At 42.8% G+C, this 20,018-nt stretch overlaps 1 long non-coding RNA gene across 1 annotated transcript; it reads right to left on the bottom strand.

Moving 5' to 3' along the window:
* LOC148139739 (uncharacterized) lies at nucleotides 1–13,903 on the bottom strand. The gene is made up of 3 exons (XR_015753517.1): nucleotides 13,563–13,903; nucleotides 2,523–2,633; nucleotides 1–1,177 (listed from the first exon to the last, which is right to left on the bottom strand). It is a non-coding gene; the product is annotated as an uncharacterized LOC148139739 (long non-coding RNA).
* Between the last annotated feature and the right edge of the window lie 6,115 nt (nucleotides 13,904–20,018).

Below are 20,018 nucleotides of genomic sequence, written 5' to 3'. Positions count from 1 at the left end.
ATAGAGGTGTATAAGATGATCAGGGGAATAGATAGAGTAGACAATCAGAAACTTTTTCCCCGGGTACAACAGAGTGTTACAAAGGGGACATAAATTTAAGGTGAAGGGTGGAAGGTATAGGGGAGATGTCAGGGGTAGGTTCTTTACCAGAGAGTGGTGGGGGCATGGAATGCGCTGCCTGTGGGAGTGGCAGAGTCAGAATCATTGGCGAACTTTAAGTGGCAATTGGATAGGCACATGGATGGGTGCTTAAGCTAGGACAAATGTTCGGCACAACATCGTGGGCCGAAGGGCCTGTTCTGTGCTGTATTGTTCTATGTCTATGTTCTAGACGTTATTACACACCTCTGGAATAGGTGGAACTTGAACCCAGGCCTCAGCTAAAAGGCAGGGATGCTACCACTGCAGCATAAGAACCCACAAACTCCAGAGTTGATTCATTAAATTTAGTTTCCACCAACCATTCCACTATGGTGGAATGTAAATGCATGTACACAAAGCATTATCTTGGGTGTCTAGGTTATTACTCCAGTGACATTACTACAACCTCCATCATCTTCCCACAAACCCTCTAGAATGCAGACATTGGTAAAGGAAGTACAAGAGTAGAGATAAAATATCAAACTTGGAAAATATTTTGGAGCAGTCTGCAGTTTAAAGCAGCCTTTTTGTGAAACCATCATGAAGTTCATCAGGATGATGCCATGTGTGAGAATCTCTGGTCGAAGAAGAGAAACCGGCCTTTGCAGGGCATTGCCATTGGAGTTGATTAGGCTGAGGGCAATCTGAGCAACATTTTCAAACTAATGAGTTTTAAATGAAAAATGTAAGGCTATTTGGATAATTAGTAGTAGAGGGTCATCAGTTTATGATTGGCTCCAAGACTGAGAAAAGAGGAGACATTCCTTTGAGCAGGGGGGGGTCACAGGAACATAAAGAATTTACCAGGCAATGTGATGCAGGTCAAGATCATGGCAATCTGTAAGAGAAAATTGGATAAGTATTTGTGGCAAAGGAAGATTTAGAGTTGAGATGAGAAAATATTGCAGGACATTAGGATTGGAATGTGAAACCAAAGAACTGGCGCACACACACACACACACACACACAAAACTGAAATGAGGCCCTTCTCTGCTGCAAACCTGCTCTGGTTCCCTGGAGAGTGGCAAGTGGATACCTGAAATGAAATGATCAAATGAACATTTGGAGCAGTTTTATGGACAAAAAGAGACACTGACATAATTTAACAGTGAAGCTGTTGAAACGTTTCAAAAAAGGAAGATGAAACAAGGTGCCAGATTAGTTTTGGATTGTTCTAGAAACAGCCAGCAAGGATTTTGGAGATCATTTCTTTTCATGTTTTTTATTCCATTATTCTATGGCTTTAATATCTTTACACTCAATAAACTTCTCAGTCAATAAACTGAAAGGACTGAACAAAACTATTTAGATGAACAGATTTATGTGAAAGTGAAAAGGAATTTCTTTCTCTGTATAAAGCTAAAGTTGACATTAAAAGAAAATTATTCTTCACATTAGACCTTATACTCTCCTGAGCTTTCTTCCATAATAATGAAGGCAAGGATGTGAATGGTTAGCAAAAATTAAATATGCAGATTTGTACATGCTACTGACTGTCATCCACTGAGAATTGACATTTATTAGAGTCATAGAGATGTACAGCATGGAAACAGACCTGTCGGTCCAACCCGTCCATGCCGCCCAGATATCCCAACCCAATCTAGTCCGACCTGCCAGCACCCAGCCCATATCCCTCCAAACCCTTCCTATTCATATACCCATCCAGATGCCTTTTAAATGTTGTAATTGTACCAGCCTCCACCACTTCCTCTGGCAGCTCATTCCATACACATACCACCCTCTGTGTGAAAACGTTTCCCCTTAGATCTCTTTTGTATCTTTCCCCTCTCACCCTAAATCTATGCCCTCTAGTTCTGGATTCCCCCACCCCAGGGAAAATACCTTGTCTATTTACCCTATCCATGCCCCTCATGATTTTGTAAACCTCATTAAGGTCACCCCTCAGCTTACCCCTATGCTCCAGGGAAAATAGCCCCAGCCTGTTCAACCTCTCCCTATAGCTCAAATCCTCTGACCCTGGCAACATCCTTGTAAATCTTTTGTGAACCCTTTCAAGTTTCACAACATCCTTCTGATAGGAAAGAGACCAGAATTGCACACAATATTCCAAAAGCGGCCTAACCAATGCCCTGAACAGCCACATGACCTCCCAACTCCTGCACTCATTATTCTTTGCACACAACTAGTGACTCACAGGTACCTGGTAACTCACAGGCAACTAGTGATTCACAGGTAACTAGTGACTCACAGGTTACCAAACTGATCAGTGAGCAAGTTTCAAAAAGAAAATTGTCTGAAATAAGGCAAAAACCAGAGTACATTTGCAGATGGTCTGAAAGTTCAGTAGAAGCTGTGCACTGACCTTAAAAGAAGTCAGACTGGAATTTGTATTAAGCCTTACAACATCAGTTTGTATTTACCTTGCATCTTTAGCACCATAAAACATCAAGGCCTTTCCCATGACCATTATGAAGCAGATTCTGGAACAAGTAATCAAAACATTGCTCAAGGACGTTGATATGAAGAAGCATCTGAAATGAAAGAGATGTCGAGAGGCTGAGGGGATTTGGAGAGGGAATGCCAGTCTGATGGCCTGAGTAACTGATGGCCTCAGTTACTCAGTTATGAAGATGTGGGTGTACTGTACCTTTAAAGAGTTAAAAGCTGGTAGAACTACCTGACAGCACCAAGTGTTCTTAATAAGGTAACAATGTAACACTTGGTCGAAAGCTAGATTAGCTGGCCACTTGGAAATGACAAAACAGGTTCAAATTAGGCCAATCAGTTTAAATTATACCCCCCCCCCCCTCCCAAAAAAAAACCTCTAATCCAGTTTGTATTACATATCTTAACACAATGCTTTGGGGATATAAGACCCGGGAAAATTGAACAGTTGGGAGGGGAACTGCCAAGCCACCAGCATGCAAAGACTGCCTGAAAAATAGCTCTCTTAAAGGTACCTTTATCAATCAGTGACCTGTGAAGCAGAATCCCCAAGAAGAAACACAGACAGGAATACAGAGAAGAACCGAAAGCTGGCTGGTTTTGAGGTAAGTTTTGTTTTGTAAATCTTAAGCGGGGATTTTATAGGGTATAGAGGGGAAAGATAGAGGAAGGAGTTGTAAATAGTTGTTAATTATTCTCAGTTATACCTTAAGAAATAACATTGTTAATTTTTACTTTAAATAGTTCTTGGCCTCTCGAATTTTCCCAGATCATTGCATGGGATAAATCTTTTCAGTGCTGCTGGTTTAAACTAAGCAGGAGGGTTTAACCCGTGTCGTAACAACAGCCATTAGTTATGAAGTGAGGAACGGTGAGTCACAGTCACGGCTGCTGGATCTTTCAGTTCTGAAGAAATCATACTAAATTCGACATGTTAACTTGGATTCTCTCTCCACAGATGCAACACGGGGTAAACCCTCTGCTAATTTAAACCCCCCACACACAGAAGCTCACCTCACACCATCATCTGTTAAATTTCAAAAGGCAAGGGACTATCCCAGAGGTCACCATTTAAAGGAAAAATTAACAATTTTATTCTTTAAGTCCAAAAGAGAACATTTGACAACTATTTACAACTACTTTCTCTTAAACCTATCTTTTACCTTCCGCTCTATAATACCGGTCCGATAAAAAATTCCCCAATTAAGATTTACAAAAAAGAATAATCACGTTTCAAAACCAGTCAGCTTTGTTGATTTTCCATTGTAGATGTTTGGTTGTATTTTCCTGGGTCATCTCTTCCGTTTTCTGCTGCACAACTTTTCTTATGGACAGGTATCTTTTAGAGAGCTATTTGGCGAGCAATCTATACTTGTTGGTTCTTGGTATTTCTCCCCCTAACTGTTCAAAATTATGGATTTTATACCCCAAAACATTGGATCATTTCATTGATTTGATGTCATCAAAACACTAAATTCAAATTCAATTGGATTTTAGTATCTGGTTCATAATCTAAACTGATTGGCTGAATTTGAATTTGTTTTTGTTCCATGGCAACGCAAATCCAGCTGTTTGTTTCAACCAGCTATTACATTTTTAAATTGTTCAGCACAGCCTGTGCTTTCAGTCAGTCCTTGCTAGCTTTTTCTCTCTCTTTTTTTTGTAGATATTTTTATTGAAAATTTAACATATTTTTACAAGTTTAAATAAATAATAACCAAAGTTTATCAAACAGAAAAAAAAACCAAGAGAAAAAAAAACTCAACTAACTACTAATCTAACCTACAACTAACCAGAGTGTATAATTAAGTCTCTTACATTATTCAGAGAAGAAAAAAACGACGGATAACACAGAAATTGAGTAGTGAGATACATGCTCAGAATGTGTTAACATCAAATCGTAACAAAACCCGTATTCGTGCGGGATTCCTCTCCCAAGGGGCGGACCAGCCAGGTTCGCCATCTCAATTAAATAAAAGTCCTTGTTAGGATGGCCGAAATATCTGTATTTCTGTAATTCAAGAAGGACTGTCATATTTTATGGAATAATGCGGTCTTTTGGTGCACCATATTTGTAAGGAAGTCAAGGGGAATACCATGATTATTCCATGATTATTCTTTTTCTCTCTCTTAAAGGTACAGTGTACACATACACACCTTAATAAAAGTTGGCATACATCTCTGATCCAGTTACAGTACCAATCTGTCCATCATTGCAATACTGCTGCTAACAAAGTGTACATGCAGGGTCAGGCACCAATCCAATGCATTGGGCCAAGGTACATTTCAGAGAAGGTACATCTCTGAAGAAGGGCTTATGCCTGAAACGTCGATTCTCCTGATCCTTGGATGCTGCCTGACCTGCTGCGCTTTTCCAGCAACACATTTTTCAGCTACATCTCAGAGCTGTCTGCTCTTTCTCCCATTGTGTACTACTTTGGTGCTTAGACCATCTGCCTTGCCTGTCACACTTTGCTGCTTCAGCCAGACTGTAAAGGCTCACAGTTCTTCTGCCTTGCTTTGTTGCTCCATGCAAAAACAAAGCCAGTCAATAGGTCGTGGTTGTGAGCAGTCACCAGTCAAGGGGGTCATCATAGACAGCTCTGTGTTACACCAATCTGACATGTACAACATGTGCTACCTGTCTATGTGGCAGACACATTGTGCCAACCAAATGATCAGGTCTCCAAGTCTAACAGAGAGTAATCCTCCATGTGTACAGCTAGTCACAGGCATCAGCTGGTCCAGTCCAGGGGCTTGGATATGGTCATTCATTCGCTTGGGGTGAACATGGTTGTGGTCCTTTTCACCACAGTTGGAGGAGTGGGCCTTGGACAATCCTGGGGGCTCAGAGCTGATAGGCTGGACAGGAGTCCTTGGGAAGAAAAGGATATGGAAATTTCAGGGTGGGAGGGGTGATGCTCTTGATTACCCGGATGAGCCTGATGCTCACGGTGCCAAGTCCAACCTGCCATGCCTTCCATCCTTGGGCTAATTGTAAATATGCAATGGAAACAGAAAATGGCCCTGAGTGGGTGGAGTCAGTGTTTTTCTGTCTGAGCACATGGGTTCCACAGGGAGCAATAGGAGGCTCTCCAAGGGGCAATTGCATTAATCAGGCACTTACACAGGGCAGGGTGAAGACAACCATCATCACTGCTCCCTGCCTGGGAAATGCAACAATGACCAACTGGGTGGGGCATAAACACTGGGCACAGGTAATCCTGACCTCGTGACTGAGATCTACACATTGTGAAGCAGAAGTAATCCCAGGTGACCTTAAAGTGACCCCTCAGGGCCCCAAAGAACAAATGTTGTAATGATTGTAACAAGGTCAGTACGGTCAACATCTTAGAATATGACTGCCCTGATTGGGACAGATTAACAGTCCCAATCAGGGAGCCCTAGTTGACAGATATAAACAGAAGTGTCTGATAACCTGTTCACGCTGGAAGCTGGATCAGTGTCAAGGACTCTCCACATGTAAATAAAGGGAGAGTTGGTGGGATAATAGCCTCTGTGAAGTTATTTGCAAAATAATGTGAGATCACATTGGCTGCACAGTGACACTGAATTGATGCCTTTCTCTTTGAACTGTAAGTATTCTACACCATGCTCTGACCTGTAACGCTGCCTTTCCTGGTGATGTGAGACTGACAGGACAAGGCCTCAGTCCTCATGCAGCAATCTGCTACTCTTCCTTTGTCACGTGCCTGGTGCTGCATTCATCAGAAGAAGGTCCTGTCAAAGGTCCATGTGGAACCATTCCATGACCCTCCCTGTCAGAGTGCCCCATGTCTCACTGCCTGGAGAAGGGCAGAACCCGAAATGCTGACTGCTCTCATTACTAAGGAGCTGTTCTGTTTCTGATATTCCCCACCCCATTCAATGGATGCCTGTCCAATGGATCCAGCCACAGCAAGGCTCCTTGTCACTGTTGCTATGGGGATAGGATGACGGTGCAGAGAAATGGAGGATGAACAGATGTGTCAGTGAGCTGAGGACCAGCAGCAACCTCCAGCAGTTGCTGACCATCCTACACAGGAAGAGGTCACACCTGGAGGTGCCCTCAGGATGGGGAGGAGGAACAGGAGGCCCAGAGTCTATCATCCTCAAGCGTCATCACAGAATGAAGATGTCCTGGGACACTGTCATTGAGCAATGCCAACTGCTGGAGTGTGAGCTGTGAGCTGAAGGCATGGTAGCCATCCCATCCCAGTGCTCATCAAGGTAACAGCTGCATTAAACTCTAATGCAAGTGGCCACTTCCAAGGATCCACTCGGGATCTGTCACAGTGCTGAATGGTCTTCATCAAACATGGATTATCTTTAACACACCAAGAACTTCATACAATGTTCATAAGCCTCTTCTTAAATGGTTCAGAAAGGGGAAATTTCTTCAACCGAGTTTTCATCAACAAACAATTCCCCACAAACAGAGCTTATCTTCCATTGTCAATGAGGAAACCACAATTACCATAGTTAATTTTCATATCAGCAGCCTCTCATAATATGCTTCAGTCATCACTAACTCAAAATAAACATTCAACCAATTCAAGTTCCACATTTCTTTCAAAATCTATTGGGAAAAAAGAAGTTCTGACAACCGAAAAAATGAGTGTAAACTCTCGGAATCTTCAAATGCCAGGGAAGCAGCTTGTCCTATCAGGAGTTCTGCATATCATCCGAATACAGACAATGAGTGAAAACTCTGAACAATTGTTACCAGGTAAAATATTCAGTTTGCAACTTCTTTCGTGAAGGTTTTAAAAGATACAAGAGATGATGTAATGTAAGTGAAACCAGGTCAGAGGAAAATACATATGATTACCAGCTGGATTCTCCCATTTTTAAGTGAAATATTATTTCTGGGGAGTTTCATTGAGTGTCCTGTTGTGTCTCACAGCGACTTCTCTCACACTATCCTCTCCTCCTCAGCTCATCAACTAAGTAACCGGCCTCTTTGGTGTTTTCTCCTACAAACAAGGAAGGTGGAATCCCAGTGTCTGCTGGGACCTGCTGGTGTACAAGCTGCTGGTGCCAGCTTCACACCACTTCAGATCCTCAACATCAGAGCTATCTCACACACTGTCCTCTGAGGAGACAGAAATGTCTCAGGAAGGGAAGCTGGAGGCCTTGCTGGTACAGAGGAGATCAAGGCATTGAAGATGGCCAGCCTGGACACAGATAGCAGCTCAGATCCATAGTGCCTCCAGAGTTAGAGAGAATCTCATTAGTGCAGCAAAATGAACAATAATTTCCTGTGTTACCCAGATGGAAAATGCCACTATCAACTCTCTGTTTGCTCACACCCACCCTAACCTTGCCACCGCATACAGACCTCAACACCACCCATGGATCACCACTGCATGTAGCTTCTCCACTCCAAAGCTCTCACCTACCTCAACCTCCACAACCACGGACCCTTCCTTTTCTGGTTGAAAAGCTGTACAGCCTGGGCGGTGTGTCTGTGGGCGGCACGGTGGCACAGTGGTTAGCACTGCTGCCTCACAGCGCCAGAGACCCGGGTTCAACTCAGGCGACTCTCTGTGTGGAGTTTGCACATTCTCCCCGTGGCTGCATGGGTTTCCTCTGGGTGCTCCGGTTTCCTCCCACAATCCAAAAAAAAAATGTGCAGGTTAGGTGAATTGGCCATGCTAAATTGCCCGTAGTGTTAGGTGAAGGGGTAAACGTAGGAGTATGGGTCTGGGTGGTATACGCTTTGGCGGGTCGGTGTGGACTTGTTGGGCCGAAGGGCCTGTTTCCACACTGTAAGTAATCTAATCTAATCTAATCTATTGTGGGCGGCACGGTGGCACAGTGGTTAGCACTGCTGCCTCACAGCGCCTGAGACCCGGGTTCAATTCCCGCCTCAGGCGACTGACTGTGTGGAGTTTGCACGTTCTCCCCGTGTCTGCGTGGGTTTCCTCCGAGTGCTCCGGTTTCCTCCCACAGTCCAAAGATGTGCAGGGTCAGGTGAATTGGCCATGCTAAATTGCCCGTAGTGTTAGGTAAGGGGTAAATGTAGGGGTATGGGTGGGTTTCGCTTCGGCGGGTCGGTGTGGACTTGTTGGGCCGAAGGGCCTGTTTCTACACTGTAATGTAAAAGTAGCTGACAGCCTCAAAGGAAGCACAACATAAACACCATGACCCAGACAGCAGCCTGTGGCGCCAGCTGAGAAAGCAGTGTGTCACAGAAACATCGAAAATAGGAATTGGAGTAGGCTGGTCAACAAGCTTTTTCCAATCTCAGCATCTTTCCCCTTGATTCTTGCCATTATCCATGTTGCTGAGGGGCTGGTAAAATTTTGCCCTATGTCTTTGCTTGAGCTTTACAAGTGTCAGCTGGTGAGAAAGGTGATGATTTTAAAAAATATGATTTGCTTCACAGGCACCAACTACTTAGATCAATTTAATTCGGTCATTAAAAAGGAAGTGATGATGGTAACCAGAGGGTTGTAGGTTGAAAGTGGGCAGAAACATTACGTTTTGATTGCAATAGATATACAAATGGTGATGACAGAAACAACACTGACATCATGCAACTGAAAGATCATAACATTTCAGCCTTGATCTTGTCTGCCAGGTGAAATCAATCAGGGTCAATAGAAACTGGGATCAGAGTGAACCAGGGGGAAGGGATTTTGGTTCTTAATCACAGCTTCCAAATGTATGGAAGGAAATGTCAGATGAGGACAAGATTCAGTTTGGCATTGTCTCTATTTCACCTGCATCCTCACTCTCTTTACCATCTCCATGGAGTCAGATGATGCAAATAGATTCATGGACCGATAAAGGCCACATCCTGAGGAAGCCGACTGAAAAAGAATGTCATTTACTATTGAACATTGAGATAGGGCCACTCTACATGGATTACATAGGCCAGTCCCTGACTGGGACTGACAGTCCTGTAGACCAATCCCTAGGGCTGCTTTATTTTATAGATTTTCTAATCAACCTGCTCAGAGTTTCTAACACTGGAGCAGGTGAGACTGCTACCTGGGTTTCCCCGGCCCAGAGGTAAGGACTCTTGTGCCATAGAAGCCTTTCTAGGTCTGCTCTTTTATATATAAAAAAAACCTATTCAGCAATGTCATTGCACATATAGAGAAGCTGGGATTTGAACCCAGATCTCCTAGCTCAGAGATGGGGCAATACCATTGTGCCACAGAAGCCAGCTAGGTTTTTTTTAAACATCTGAAGTATTATCACACACAACAAAAGTTTTTTTTCCTCCACCAACAAATCACCATAACTTTTTTTGTCTTTTTTAAACTATTAACCACCAGCAGTAAATTGTCCGTGCAGGTATTAGACAAGCCTGCAAACTACTGGGGGGTGGTGGTAGGGAGAGAGAGAGAATGCGCTAAATCAAAATGCATTTGGAGGGGAAATGAAGCACTTTATCCCCTGCAGTGTCCACCTCTCTCTAAAAGGTATCAAGGGCATTGATGGACGCCGCATGCTCCCTCTTCAATGATACCCAGGCAAAAATGTAACCGTGGAAGAGGGGCAGGCAGTTGGCAGATATGACCTCCTCTACTGCCTGCTGCCTGGACCTGTTTATAACCAGCTGGGCCTGTACAGGGAACAGACCCACAAGGAAGCTCTCCGAGCTGCCCAATCCCATCTGCTTGGTCTGCTTTACAGAATCAGAGAATCCCTACACTGTGAAAGCAGTCCATTCAGCCTATGAGTCCACACCAACCCTCGGATAATATCCCACTCAAACCCCAGCCCAACCTTATCCCCATAATCCTGCATTTTCCCCTGGCCAATTCCCCTAACCTACACATATTTGGACTGTGAGAAGAAGCCCGAGCCTTCAGAGGAAACCCACACAGACACAGGAAGAAGGTGCAAACTCAACACTGTCACCCAAGGCTGGAATCGAACCTGGGGCCCTGGTGCTGTGAGGCAGCAGTGCTAACCACTGAGCCACCATGTCACCAACAACAATATTTTTTATTCTTCTTCTACTTTATCATTTAGGCAAGTCTATACAATGAATGGAAGAGCCTTGGGAAAAGTTGACGGGCAGAGAGATCTGGGAGTGCAGGTCCATTGTACCCTGAAGGTTGCTGCACAAGTGGATGGAGTGGTCATGAAGGCATATAGTATGCTTGCCTTCATTGGACGGGATATTGAGTATAAGAGCTGGCAAGTCATGTTAAAATTGTACAAGACATTGGTTCGGCTGCATTTGGAATACTGTGTACAGTTCTGGTGGCCACATTACCAAAAGGATGTGGACACTTTGGAGAGGGTGCAGAGAAGGTTTACGAGGATGTTGCCTGGTATGGAAGGTGCGAGCTATGAAGAGAGATTGAATAGGCTAGGTTAATTTTCATTTGAAAAAAGGAGATTGAAGGGGGACCTGATTGAGGTTTATAAAATCATGAAGGGTATAGACAGGGTGGATAGAGACAAGCTTTTTCCCAGGGTGAAAGATTCAATAATGAGGTCATGTTTTCAAGGTGAGAAGTAGAAAGTTTAAGGGAGATACATACGGCAAATACTTCACACAGAGGGTGGTGGGCATTTGGAACGTGTTGCCAACAGAGGTGGTAGAGGCAGGCACGGTAGATTCATTTAAGATGCGTCTGGACAGATGCATGAGTAGGTGGGGAGCAGAGGGATACAGATGCTTAGGAATTGACCGACAGGTTTAGACAATAGATTTGGATCGGCTCAGGCTTGGAGGGCAGAAGGGCCCATTCCTGGGCTGTAAATTTTCTTTGTTCTTTGTATCACATATGACTGAGTGACCATCCCATCCCATCCCGAAAACCATCGTGACTTTTGCTGGGTGTGCTTTTTAGCACATTTAACCCATTTTCTTAAACAACTTGGAGCAGGTGGGGCATGAACCCGGGCCTCCTGGTCGAGGAGTGAGACTGTATAAAGGGCTCAGGTGATGAGTTCCACAGGAGCACCTCAAGGAGATGAAATAGTGACTTCACAATGCCCGTGGGGGAGTCGGGGGGCAGAGCGGAGTGCCACAGATGTCACAGTCAGGAATCGGCCCTATATTTTCTGTCTTTCCCAGGCACCATGGTGTGCATGAGTGTGCCCAGAGGCACATAAAGCTACAAAATAGAGACACGTCATTCAAGACTTCCATCTTGTACTCCTCAGGACAAATACAAACATGCCAAATTTGAAAGGATCACCAAGTTAATTACCACAGACATTGCCAGATGTGCTGAGTTTCTCCAGCATTCTTGCGTGCAATTCTGGTCTCCTTCCGATCGTAAAGATGTTGTGAAACTTGAAAAAGGGTTCAGAAAAGATTTACAAGGATGTTACCAGGATTGGAGGATTTGAGCTATAGGGAGAGGCTGAACAGACTGGGGCTGTTTTCCCTGGAGTGTCGGAGGCTGAGGGGTGACCTTATAGATGTTTACAAAATTATGAGGGGCATGGATAGGGTAAATAGACAAAGCCTTTTCCCTGGAATCAGGCAGTTCAGAACTAGAGGGCATAGGTTTAGGGTGAGGGGGGGAAAGATATAAAAGAGACCTAAGGGGCAACATTTTCACACAGAGGGTTGTATGTGTATGGAATGAGCTGCCAGAGGAAGTGGTGGAGGCTGGTACAATTGCAACATTTAAGAGGCATTTGGATGTGTATATGAATAGGAAGGGTTTGGAGGGATATGGGCCGGGTGCTGGCAGGTGGGACTAGATTGGGTTGGGATATCTGGTCAGCATGGACGGGTTGGACGGAAGTGTTTGTTTCCATGCTGTACATCTCTTTGACTCTCTGACTCTATCTGCAGGATTTCACCTTTAACCAATCTAATATTCTTGTGTGTGACCTCATGAGTCCAAGATGTGAAGTTTTGGCAGCAAGTCATAGAGCCGTACAGCACGGAAACAGACTATTTGGGCTTTTTAGATTAGATTCCCTACAGTGTAGAAACAGGCCCTACGGCCCAACAAGTCCACACCGACCCTCCGAAGGGTAATCCACTCAGTGCCATTTTTCCTCTGACTAATGCACCTAACACTATGAGCAATTTAGCATGGCCAATTCACCTAACCTGCACATCTTTGGATTGTGGAAGGAAACCGGAGCACCTGGAGGAAACCCATGCAGACACGGGGAGAATGTGCAAACGCCACACAGACAGTCGCCCGAGGCTGGAATCGAACCTGGGACCCTGGTGCTGTGAGGCAGCAGTACCGTCCGAACAGAGCATTTGGTCCAACCTGCCCATGCTGATCATGACCCCAAAGTAAACAAGTCACAGCTGCCTGCCTGGCCCATTATCCCTCCAAACCTTTCCTGTTTGTGCACTTATCCAAATGTCTTTTAAATGTTGTAACAGCACCTGCATCCACCACTTTCTCAGGAAGTTAATTCCACACACTAACCACTCTGTATCAAAAGCTGCTCCTCATGTCATTTTTAAAACGTTCTCCTCTCATCTTAAAAAATATACCCCCACTCCCACTCAGGTTGTAAGAAAACATCTATCTTCTGGTTTTTTGACAATTTTCGTAAATTTCTATCCACCCAATAGTAACTATCTTGCCATTGAAAACAGATTCTCCTTAAATTTTATAATTTGAAATCTTTGGTTACATTTCCTCTCAACCCCTTCTGCTCGATGCAAAACAGTCCTGCCTTTCCACGTAACTGAAGTCCTTCATCCCAGACATCATTCTGGAAAACACTGGACATATCTGTATAAAAGGAGAAAGTGAAGACTGATTATGCTGGAGAGTCAGAGACAAAAAGTGTGGCTTTGGAAAAGCACAGCAGGTCAGGCAGCATCCGAGGAGCAGGAGAGTCGACGTTTTGGGCATAAGCCCTTCAACAGGAATGTCATATTTGTATCAAAGTTAATTTCATGTAAAAGTTGCCCTAAGAAGATTTTGGCTTAAAACATTGTAATTTTCCATTCGTATCCTGAGATAGTCAACCTTGGTTTTTCCGAGATCAAAGCCCACAACTATCCACTCTCCTCCCCTTCATGTTGAGCCCAGGACCAGTTCACACACACTTACTCAAATAAAGCAGCAGGTTGGAGGCACTGTCTGGGAAAGCCTGTTGTCGATCTCCCTGTCCACAGGCAGCTATTTCCCTTTGAGGGTCCTCCAACATTGCCATTGCAGATAGCCCACATCACAGAACTCCCATGAAAAGAACTACTACCAAACAACTTTCTGCACAAGCATCTCTCTTTTCATCGAGATTGAAGTTCAGTGACAGTGCAATGACTGCAACAACAAAAAGATAAATGATATTAAATTCATCCCTTTCAGAAAGATGACATTGGTTGTCTTTAAAACTATATAGAGGCATAGTCACAGAGGTGTGTGGCATGAAAACAGACCCTATAACCATATAATTTAGCTGGAAAGAAATGCAGTATTTGCGTATTTCTGAATTCATGTAGAAGAATATTTAGATCAGTTTCCACAATAATATTCCAAACAACGATAAACAATAAACCAGGTCCATGCTTCCAATGGATCTGATGACTTGCCATTACAATGATCATGATTAACCATTTCAATTAAAAACACAAAAACAATATCAGAACATTAAACTGTTATTTAGGCGATCAGTCGATGAATTAATATGGTTAAAACTAAAATTTGCATTATTTTTCATTCCACTTACACAAAACTTTCACCACAAGCTTGTAAACTGTTGTAAACAATACTCATTGAGAATCAGTTGGAGAGTGCTACTGAAAGGACAGTGCAAGAAGCAGGAGATGACAAGGAATGATTTGTGATAACTACATTGTCTGAATCGATATGTTGGATAATACAGAAATAATAAACTGAGGAAAGCACCCTTCCACAATAAGCCCTTCTCAATAAATCGATAAGAACGATTTTTGAATATCTATAAGAGTCCAACATTCAATGCTGTCATGCAGATGTGATGAGAATTCAGTGACTGCAGGAGCTTTGAGTAAATGTAGCAGGTTTTTACTGAAACATACTGACCCATAATGTAATGAGAATTCAAGGTTGGATTTCTTTACTTCTGCTGATGGTCTCGTGAGGTCATACAATAGAAATGCCTTCGAGAGGAGAAAATGGAAGATAACTAGCCTGTTCTCAGTTACTGAATGAAGAGCTATCTTGATGAACAATATAGACAGATTCCACATCTGCCTTTTCAACAAGGGGATAATGAGTGTAGTGACAGGGATTGAAACTTAAACAAAGGAGAAGATAAAAATTTAAACCAGAACACAAAATTAAGTGCTTTGATTGTAATCATAGAGATGTATTCCTAAGTAATGAACCTGAAACACTCTGAAATTAAAGACACTGAAAATAGGAAGTGTCACATGGATTCCAAAGTGCTATCATCTTTAAATAATGAATACACTTAATCAAATAACAATGAAGCAGTCAAGAGTACAGTCAAATTCCCAGGTTGTGAATGAGTTCCGTTGTTGAGTCTGCTCACAGGTCATAGAGTCATACAGCAGTACACAAGTAGGAAAACAATACAGGACAATATGAAAAGCTTTTTCTAAGTACAGGGAATGTTCTTATTTCAGACATTTAAACTGAATATCAATACACTCCTGCACGGGAGTGTGTTCTAACATCACAAGTGTTCTTAAGACAGATGTTTGTAAATCAGGAGCGGAGTGGGAGTAAGAGTTCAATCCCAAAAACTGGTGTGGGATTAGAGCGCACAGTGAAATTACACCTGATTATTATACCAACATTAAGAAACAGCAGAAGTAGACTATTCAGCCCATCTAGTCTGCTTGACCATTCAATGCGATTATGGCTAATCTAATAATCCTTAACTCCATTTTCCTGCCTTTTCCCCATAACCCTTGATTCCCTTATTGATTAAACACTCAGCCTAGAATTCACAATGACAAAGACGGGGTACAAAATGATCGAGCCTTGACAGCTCTTTGAGGTAAAGAATTCTACAGATTCACTCACTTCTGAGAGAAGAAATTCCTCTTTATCTTTGTTTTAAATCAATGAACCTTATTTGGAGATTATTCCCTCAGGTCCTAGATTGTCACCCAAGGGGGATAATCTTTCAGCATCTACCCTGTCAGGCTTCCTAAAAATGCTGGACATGCAGATGTCCCTGCTCCCTGGAGCTCAATCATCTCTCACCATTTAGATTAAATGACTTTGTTATTTCTTCCAGATTGAACTCCATTTGTCAGATCATATTTATTTCCTATTGCAGTCTCCTTATGTCCCTTCATAGCTTACTTTCCAACCAATTTTTATATCATCAGCAATCATATTTTCTGTTCCCTCATTCACCTCATTTATATAAATTATAACATGCTGAGGTCCCAGCAATGAGCCCTGTGACATGCCACTCATTACATCTTGCCAACCAGAAAACAAACCAGTTATGCCTATTCTGTTTCCTGTTAGCCACCCAATTTTCTCTCCATATCACTACATTACAGCCTACAGCATCAGCCTTTATTTTCTGGAATCACCTTTAATGTGGCACTTTATCAAAAGCTGTCTGAAAAATCTAATTACCACCCATCGACGGGTTCCCCCTTATCCACAGCATGTGCGTCTTCCTCAAAGAACTCCAAAAATAGGATAAACATGATTTCCCTTTCAGCAAACCATACTGACTCTGCCTGATTATCGTGAACTTTTCTGAGTGCCCTGTTTTAACATCGTTTGTGATAGATTTTAGCATTTATACTACGACAGACACTAAGCTAATTTGACATATAGGGTTGGAACCTTGCCAACTCTTGTATGACATGGGCATTGGCAAGTCAGTTGAGATTGATCGAAATAAGTTTCTTGAAGTCAAGAGGAAGTAGTGAGATTGAACACCCAAGTGTGAACAGAGAGATGAGAATCTCCTTAGTGAGTGATGAGAAGTTCATTGGCATTAATTTTCATGTATTCAATTGTCAGAATTCTTAACCTAAGTCCCCCCGATAAAGTCCATCCAAACTGGAGCACTTGTCCTCCCACAGCTCCACAACTCATTCTGTGCCACTTCACGGAGATGGCATTTTCTTGAGTTTCTCCTTTCCTTCCGTTTGTGATGTATATTTCACTTGACTAAGGTGTTGGTGGGGGAGCACTTTGGGACCACCGACCATAATTCTATTAGATTTAAAATAATGATGGAAAAGGATAGACCAGATCTAAAAGTTGAAGTTCTAAATTGGAGAAACTATTTTGATAGTATTAGGCAAGAACTTTCAAAAGCTGATTGGGGGCAAATGTTTACAGGTAAAGGGATGGCTGGAAAATGGGAAACCTTCAGGAAAGAGATAATGAGAATCCAGAGAAAGTATATTCCTGTCAGGGTGAAAGGGAAGTCTGGTAGGTACAGGGAATGCTGGATGACTAAAGAAATTGAGGGTTGGTTAAGAAAAAGAAGGAAGCATATGTCAGGTATAGACTGGATAGATCGAGTGAATCCTTAGAAGAATATAAAGGCAATAGGAGTATACTTAAGAGGGAAATCAGGAGGGCAAAAAAGGGGATATGAGATAGCTTTGGCAAATAGAGTTAAGGTGAATCCAAAGAGTTTTTACAAATGCATCAAGGACAAAAGGGTAACTAGGGAGAGAATAGGGTCCCTCAAAGATCAGCAAGGCTGCCTTTGTGTGGAGCCACAGAAAATGGGGGAGATACTAAACAAGTATTTTGCATCAGTATTTACTGTGGAAAAGGATATGGAAGATACAGAATGTAGGGAAATAGATGGTGACACCTTGCAAAAATGTCCATATTACAGAGGAGGAAGTGCTGGATGTCTTGAAATGGGTAAAGGTGGATAAATCCCCAGGACCTGATCAGGTGTACCCGAGAACTCTGTGGGAAGCTAGACAAGTGATTGCTGGGTCTCTTGCTGAGATATTTGTATCATCGATAATCACAGGTGAGGTGCCGGAAGACTGGAGGTTGGCTAACGTAGTGCCACTGTTTAAGAAGGATGGTAAAGACAAGCCAGGGAACTATAGGCCAGTGAGCCTGACATCGGTGGTAGGCAAGTTGTTGGAGGGAATCCTGAGGGGCAGGATGTACATGTATTTGGAAACGCAAGGACTAATTAGGGAAAATCAACATGGCTTTGTGCATGGGAAATCACGTCTCACAAATTTGATTGAGTTTTTTGAAGAAGTAACAAAGAGGATTGATGAGTGCAGAGCAGATGTGATCTATATGGACTTCAGTAAGGCTTCAACAAGGTTCCCCATGGGAGACTGATTAGCAAGGTTAGATCTCACGGAATACAGGGAGAACTGGCCATTTGGATACAAAACTGGCTCAAAGGTAGAAGACAGAGGGTGGTGGTAGAAGACAGACTGGAGGCTTGTGACCAATGGAGTGCCACAAGGATCGGTGCTGGGTCCTTTACTGTTTGTCATTTACATAAATGATTTGGATGCGAGCATAAGAGGTACATTTAGTAAGTTTGCAGGTGACACCAAAATTGGAGGTGTAGTGGACAGCAAAGAGGGTTACCTCAGATTACAACAGGATCTGGACCAGATGGGCCAATGGGCTGAGACGTGGCAGATGGAGTTTAATTCAGATAAATGAGAGGTGCTACATTTTGGGAAAGCAAATCTTAGCCGGGCTTATACACTTAATGGTAAGGCCCTAGGGAGTGTTGTTGAACAAAGAGACCTTTGAGTGCAGGTTCATAGCTCCTTGAAAGTGGAGTCGCAGGTAGATAGGATAGTGAAGAAGGCATTTGGTATGCTTTCCTTTATTGGTCAGATTATTGAGTACAGGAGTTGGGAGGTCATGTTGCGGCTGTACAGGACATTGGTTAGTCCACTGTTGGAATATTGCGTGCAATTCTGGTCTCCTTCCCATCGGAAAGATGTGATGAAACTTGAAAGAGTTCAGTAAAGATTTACAAGGATGTTGCCAGGGTTGGAGGATCTGAGCTACAGGGAGAGGCTGAACAGGCTGGAGCTGTTTCCCCGGAGCTTCGGAGGCTGAGGGATGACCTTATAGAGGTTTACAAAATTATGAGGGGCATGGATAGGATAAATAGACAAAGTCTTTCCCCTGGGGTCGGGGAGTCCAGAACTAGAGGGCATAGGTTTAGGGTGAGAGAGGAATGATATAAAAGAGACCTAAGGGGCAACCTTTTCACCGAGAGGGTTGTATGTGTATGGAATGAGCCGCCAGAGGAAATGGTGGAGGCTGGTACAATTGCAACATTTAAGAGGCATTTGGATGTGTATATGAATAGGAAGGGTTTGGAGGGATATGGGCCGGGTGCTGGCAGGTGGGACTAGATTGAGTTGGAAGATCTGGGCGGCAAGGACGGGTTGGAGTGAAGGGTCTGTTTCTCTGCTGTACATCTCTAAGACTCTAGGATGTTACTTATAATGTCTACAGTAAAGACTGATTCAACATACCTGTTCAAATCATCTGCCATCCCTTTACTTTCTCCAAATGCCCAGGCCAACACTCACTTTCTTAACTTCTTTTTTTCTGACCTCCTACCTATATTTGTGCAGTTGTATGCTTTTTCTTTAGTGTTGCTGCTACTGTTTAAAATTTTCACATCAACTATGGATGTTGGGCTCTGCCTTTTGAATTTTTTTTTGTGGTTGAAAGTGATCCATAATGTGATTTTATGGCATGCGGGGTATTGCAGGCTTAGCCAGCATTTAACACCCATCCCCAACTGCCCAGGGTCAACTACATGTGACTCTGGCATCACTTTCCTTCCCTGAAGTGCGTTTGTGAAGCAGTTGGGTAATCATCTTTATGTACGTTTAAAATACTCTTCTTGGATTCACTTTTCTCTCCTTTAACTGAATGCAAAATTAAAATATATTATAATTGCTGCTATAAAGGGATACCGTCACTATCAGACCATGAAAAAATCCTATGTCATTGCACAACATCAGGTCCAGTTTAGCGTGCTGTCTGGTCAGCTCCAGAATGGGCTTTTCTAACAATTGGTAAAACATTCCATGAACTCTTCAATGACCTTTAATGTGGCTCTTTATCAAATTCATTTGGCAATTTTTCTGGACTAAATATAAATTAAAATTTCCCCGGATTATTACTGAACCATTCTGACAAATTTAAGTGTGTCTTCCTTTATACACCATCCGACCATGTGGTATCTGTTCCAGGGCCTATACACCACTTGCACATGATTTTTTATCTTTATTATTTCTTATTTCTACATCCTCGTTTCCTGAACTTCGATGATTCCTCTTGATTATGCTAATACCTTAATTATTTAACAGAATATTATGTCACAGTACCACAAGAACCATTCTTGCATCTTTTCCTGTACCCTTCAATATTCAGGTCTGAATCTGTCATCCTGCAGCTATGTCTCTGCAGTGCCTTTTAGATTATACTTATTTATTTCTATTTGTACTCAGATCATCTGTTTTGTTTCAGAAGCTATATGTGTCCAGATAAAGTCTTTGGTCTTTTTATTCTATAAGCAACCTCTAGCCTTATTAGCTGATTTGTACTGTCAAC

The sequence above is a fragment of the Chiloscyllium plagiosum genome, unplaced genomic scaffold (assembly GCF_037043375.1).
Source record: "Chiloscyllium plagiosum isolate Xiang-an unplaced genomic scaffold, Cpla_swu_hap1 HiC_scaffold_37, whole genome shotgun sequence".
In the NCBI taxonomy this organism is placed as follows: Eukaryota; Metazoa; Chordata; class Chondrichthyes; order Orectolobiformes; family Hemiscylliidae; genus Chiloscyllium; species Chiloscyllium plagiosum.
This window is presented reverse-complemented; position numbering and strand designations above follow the sequence as displayed.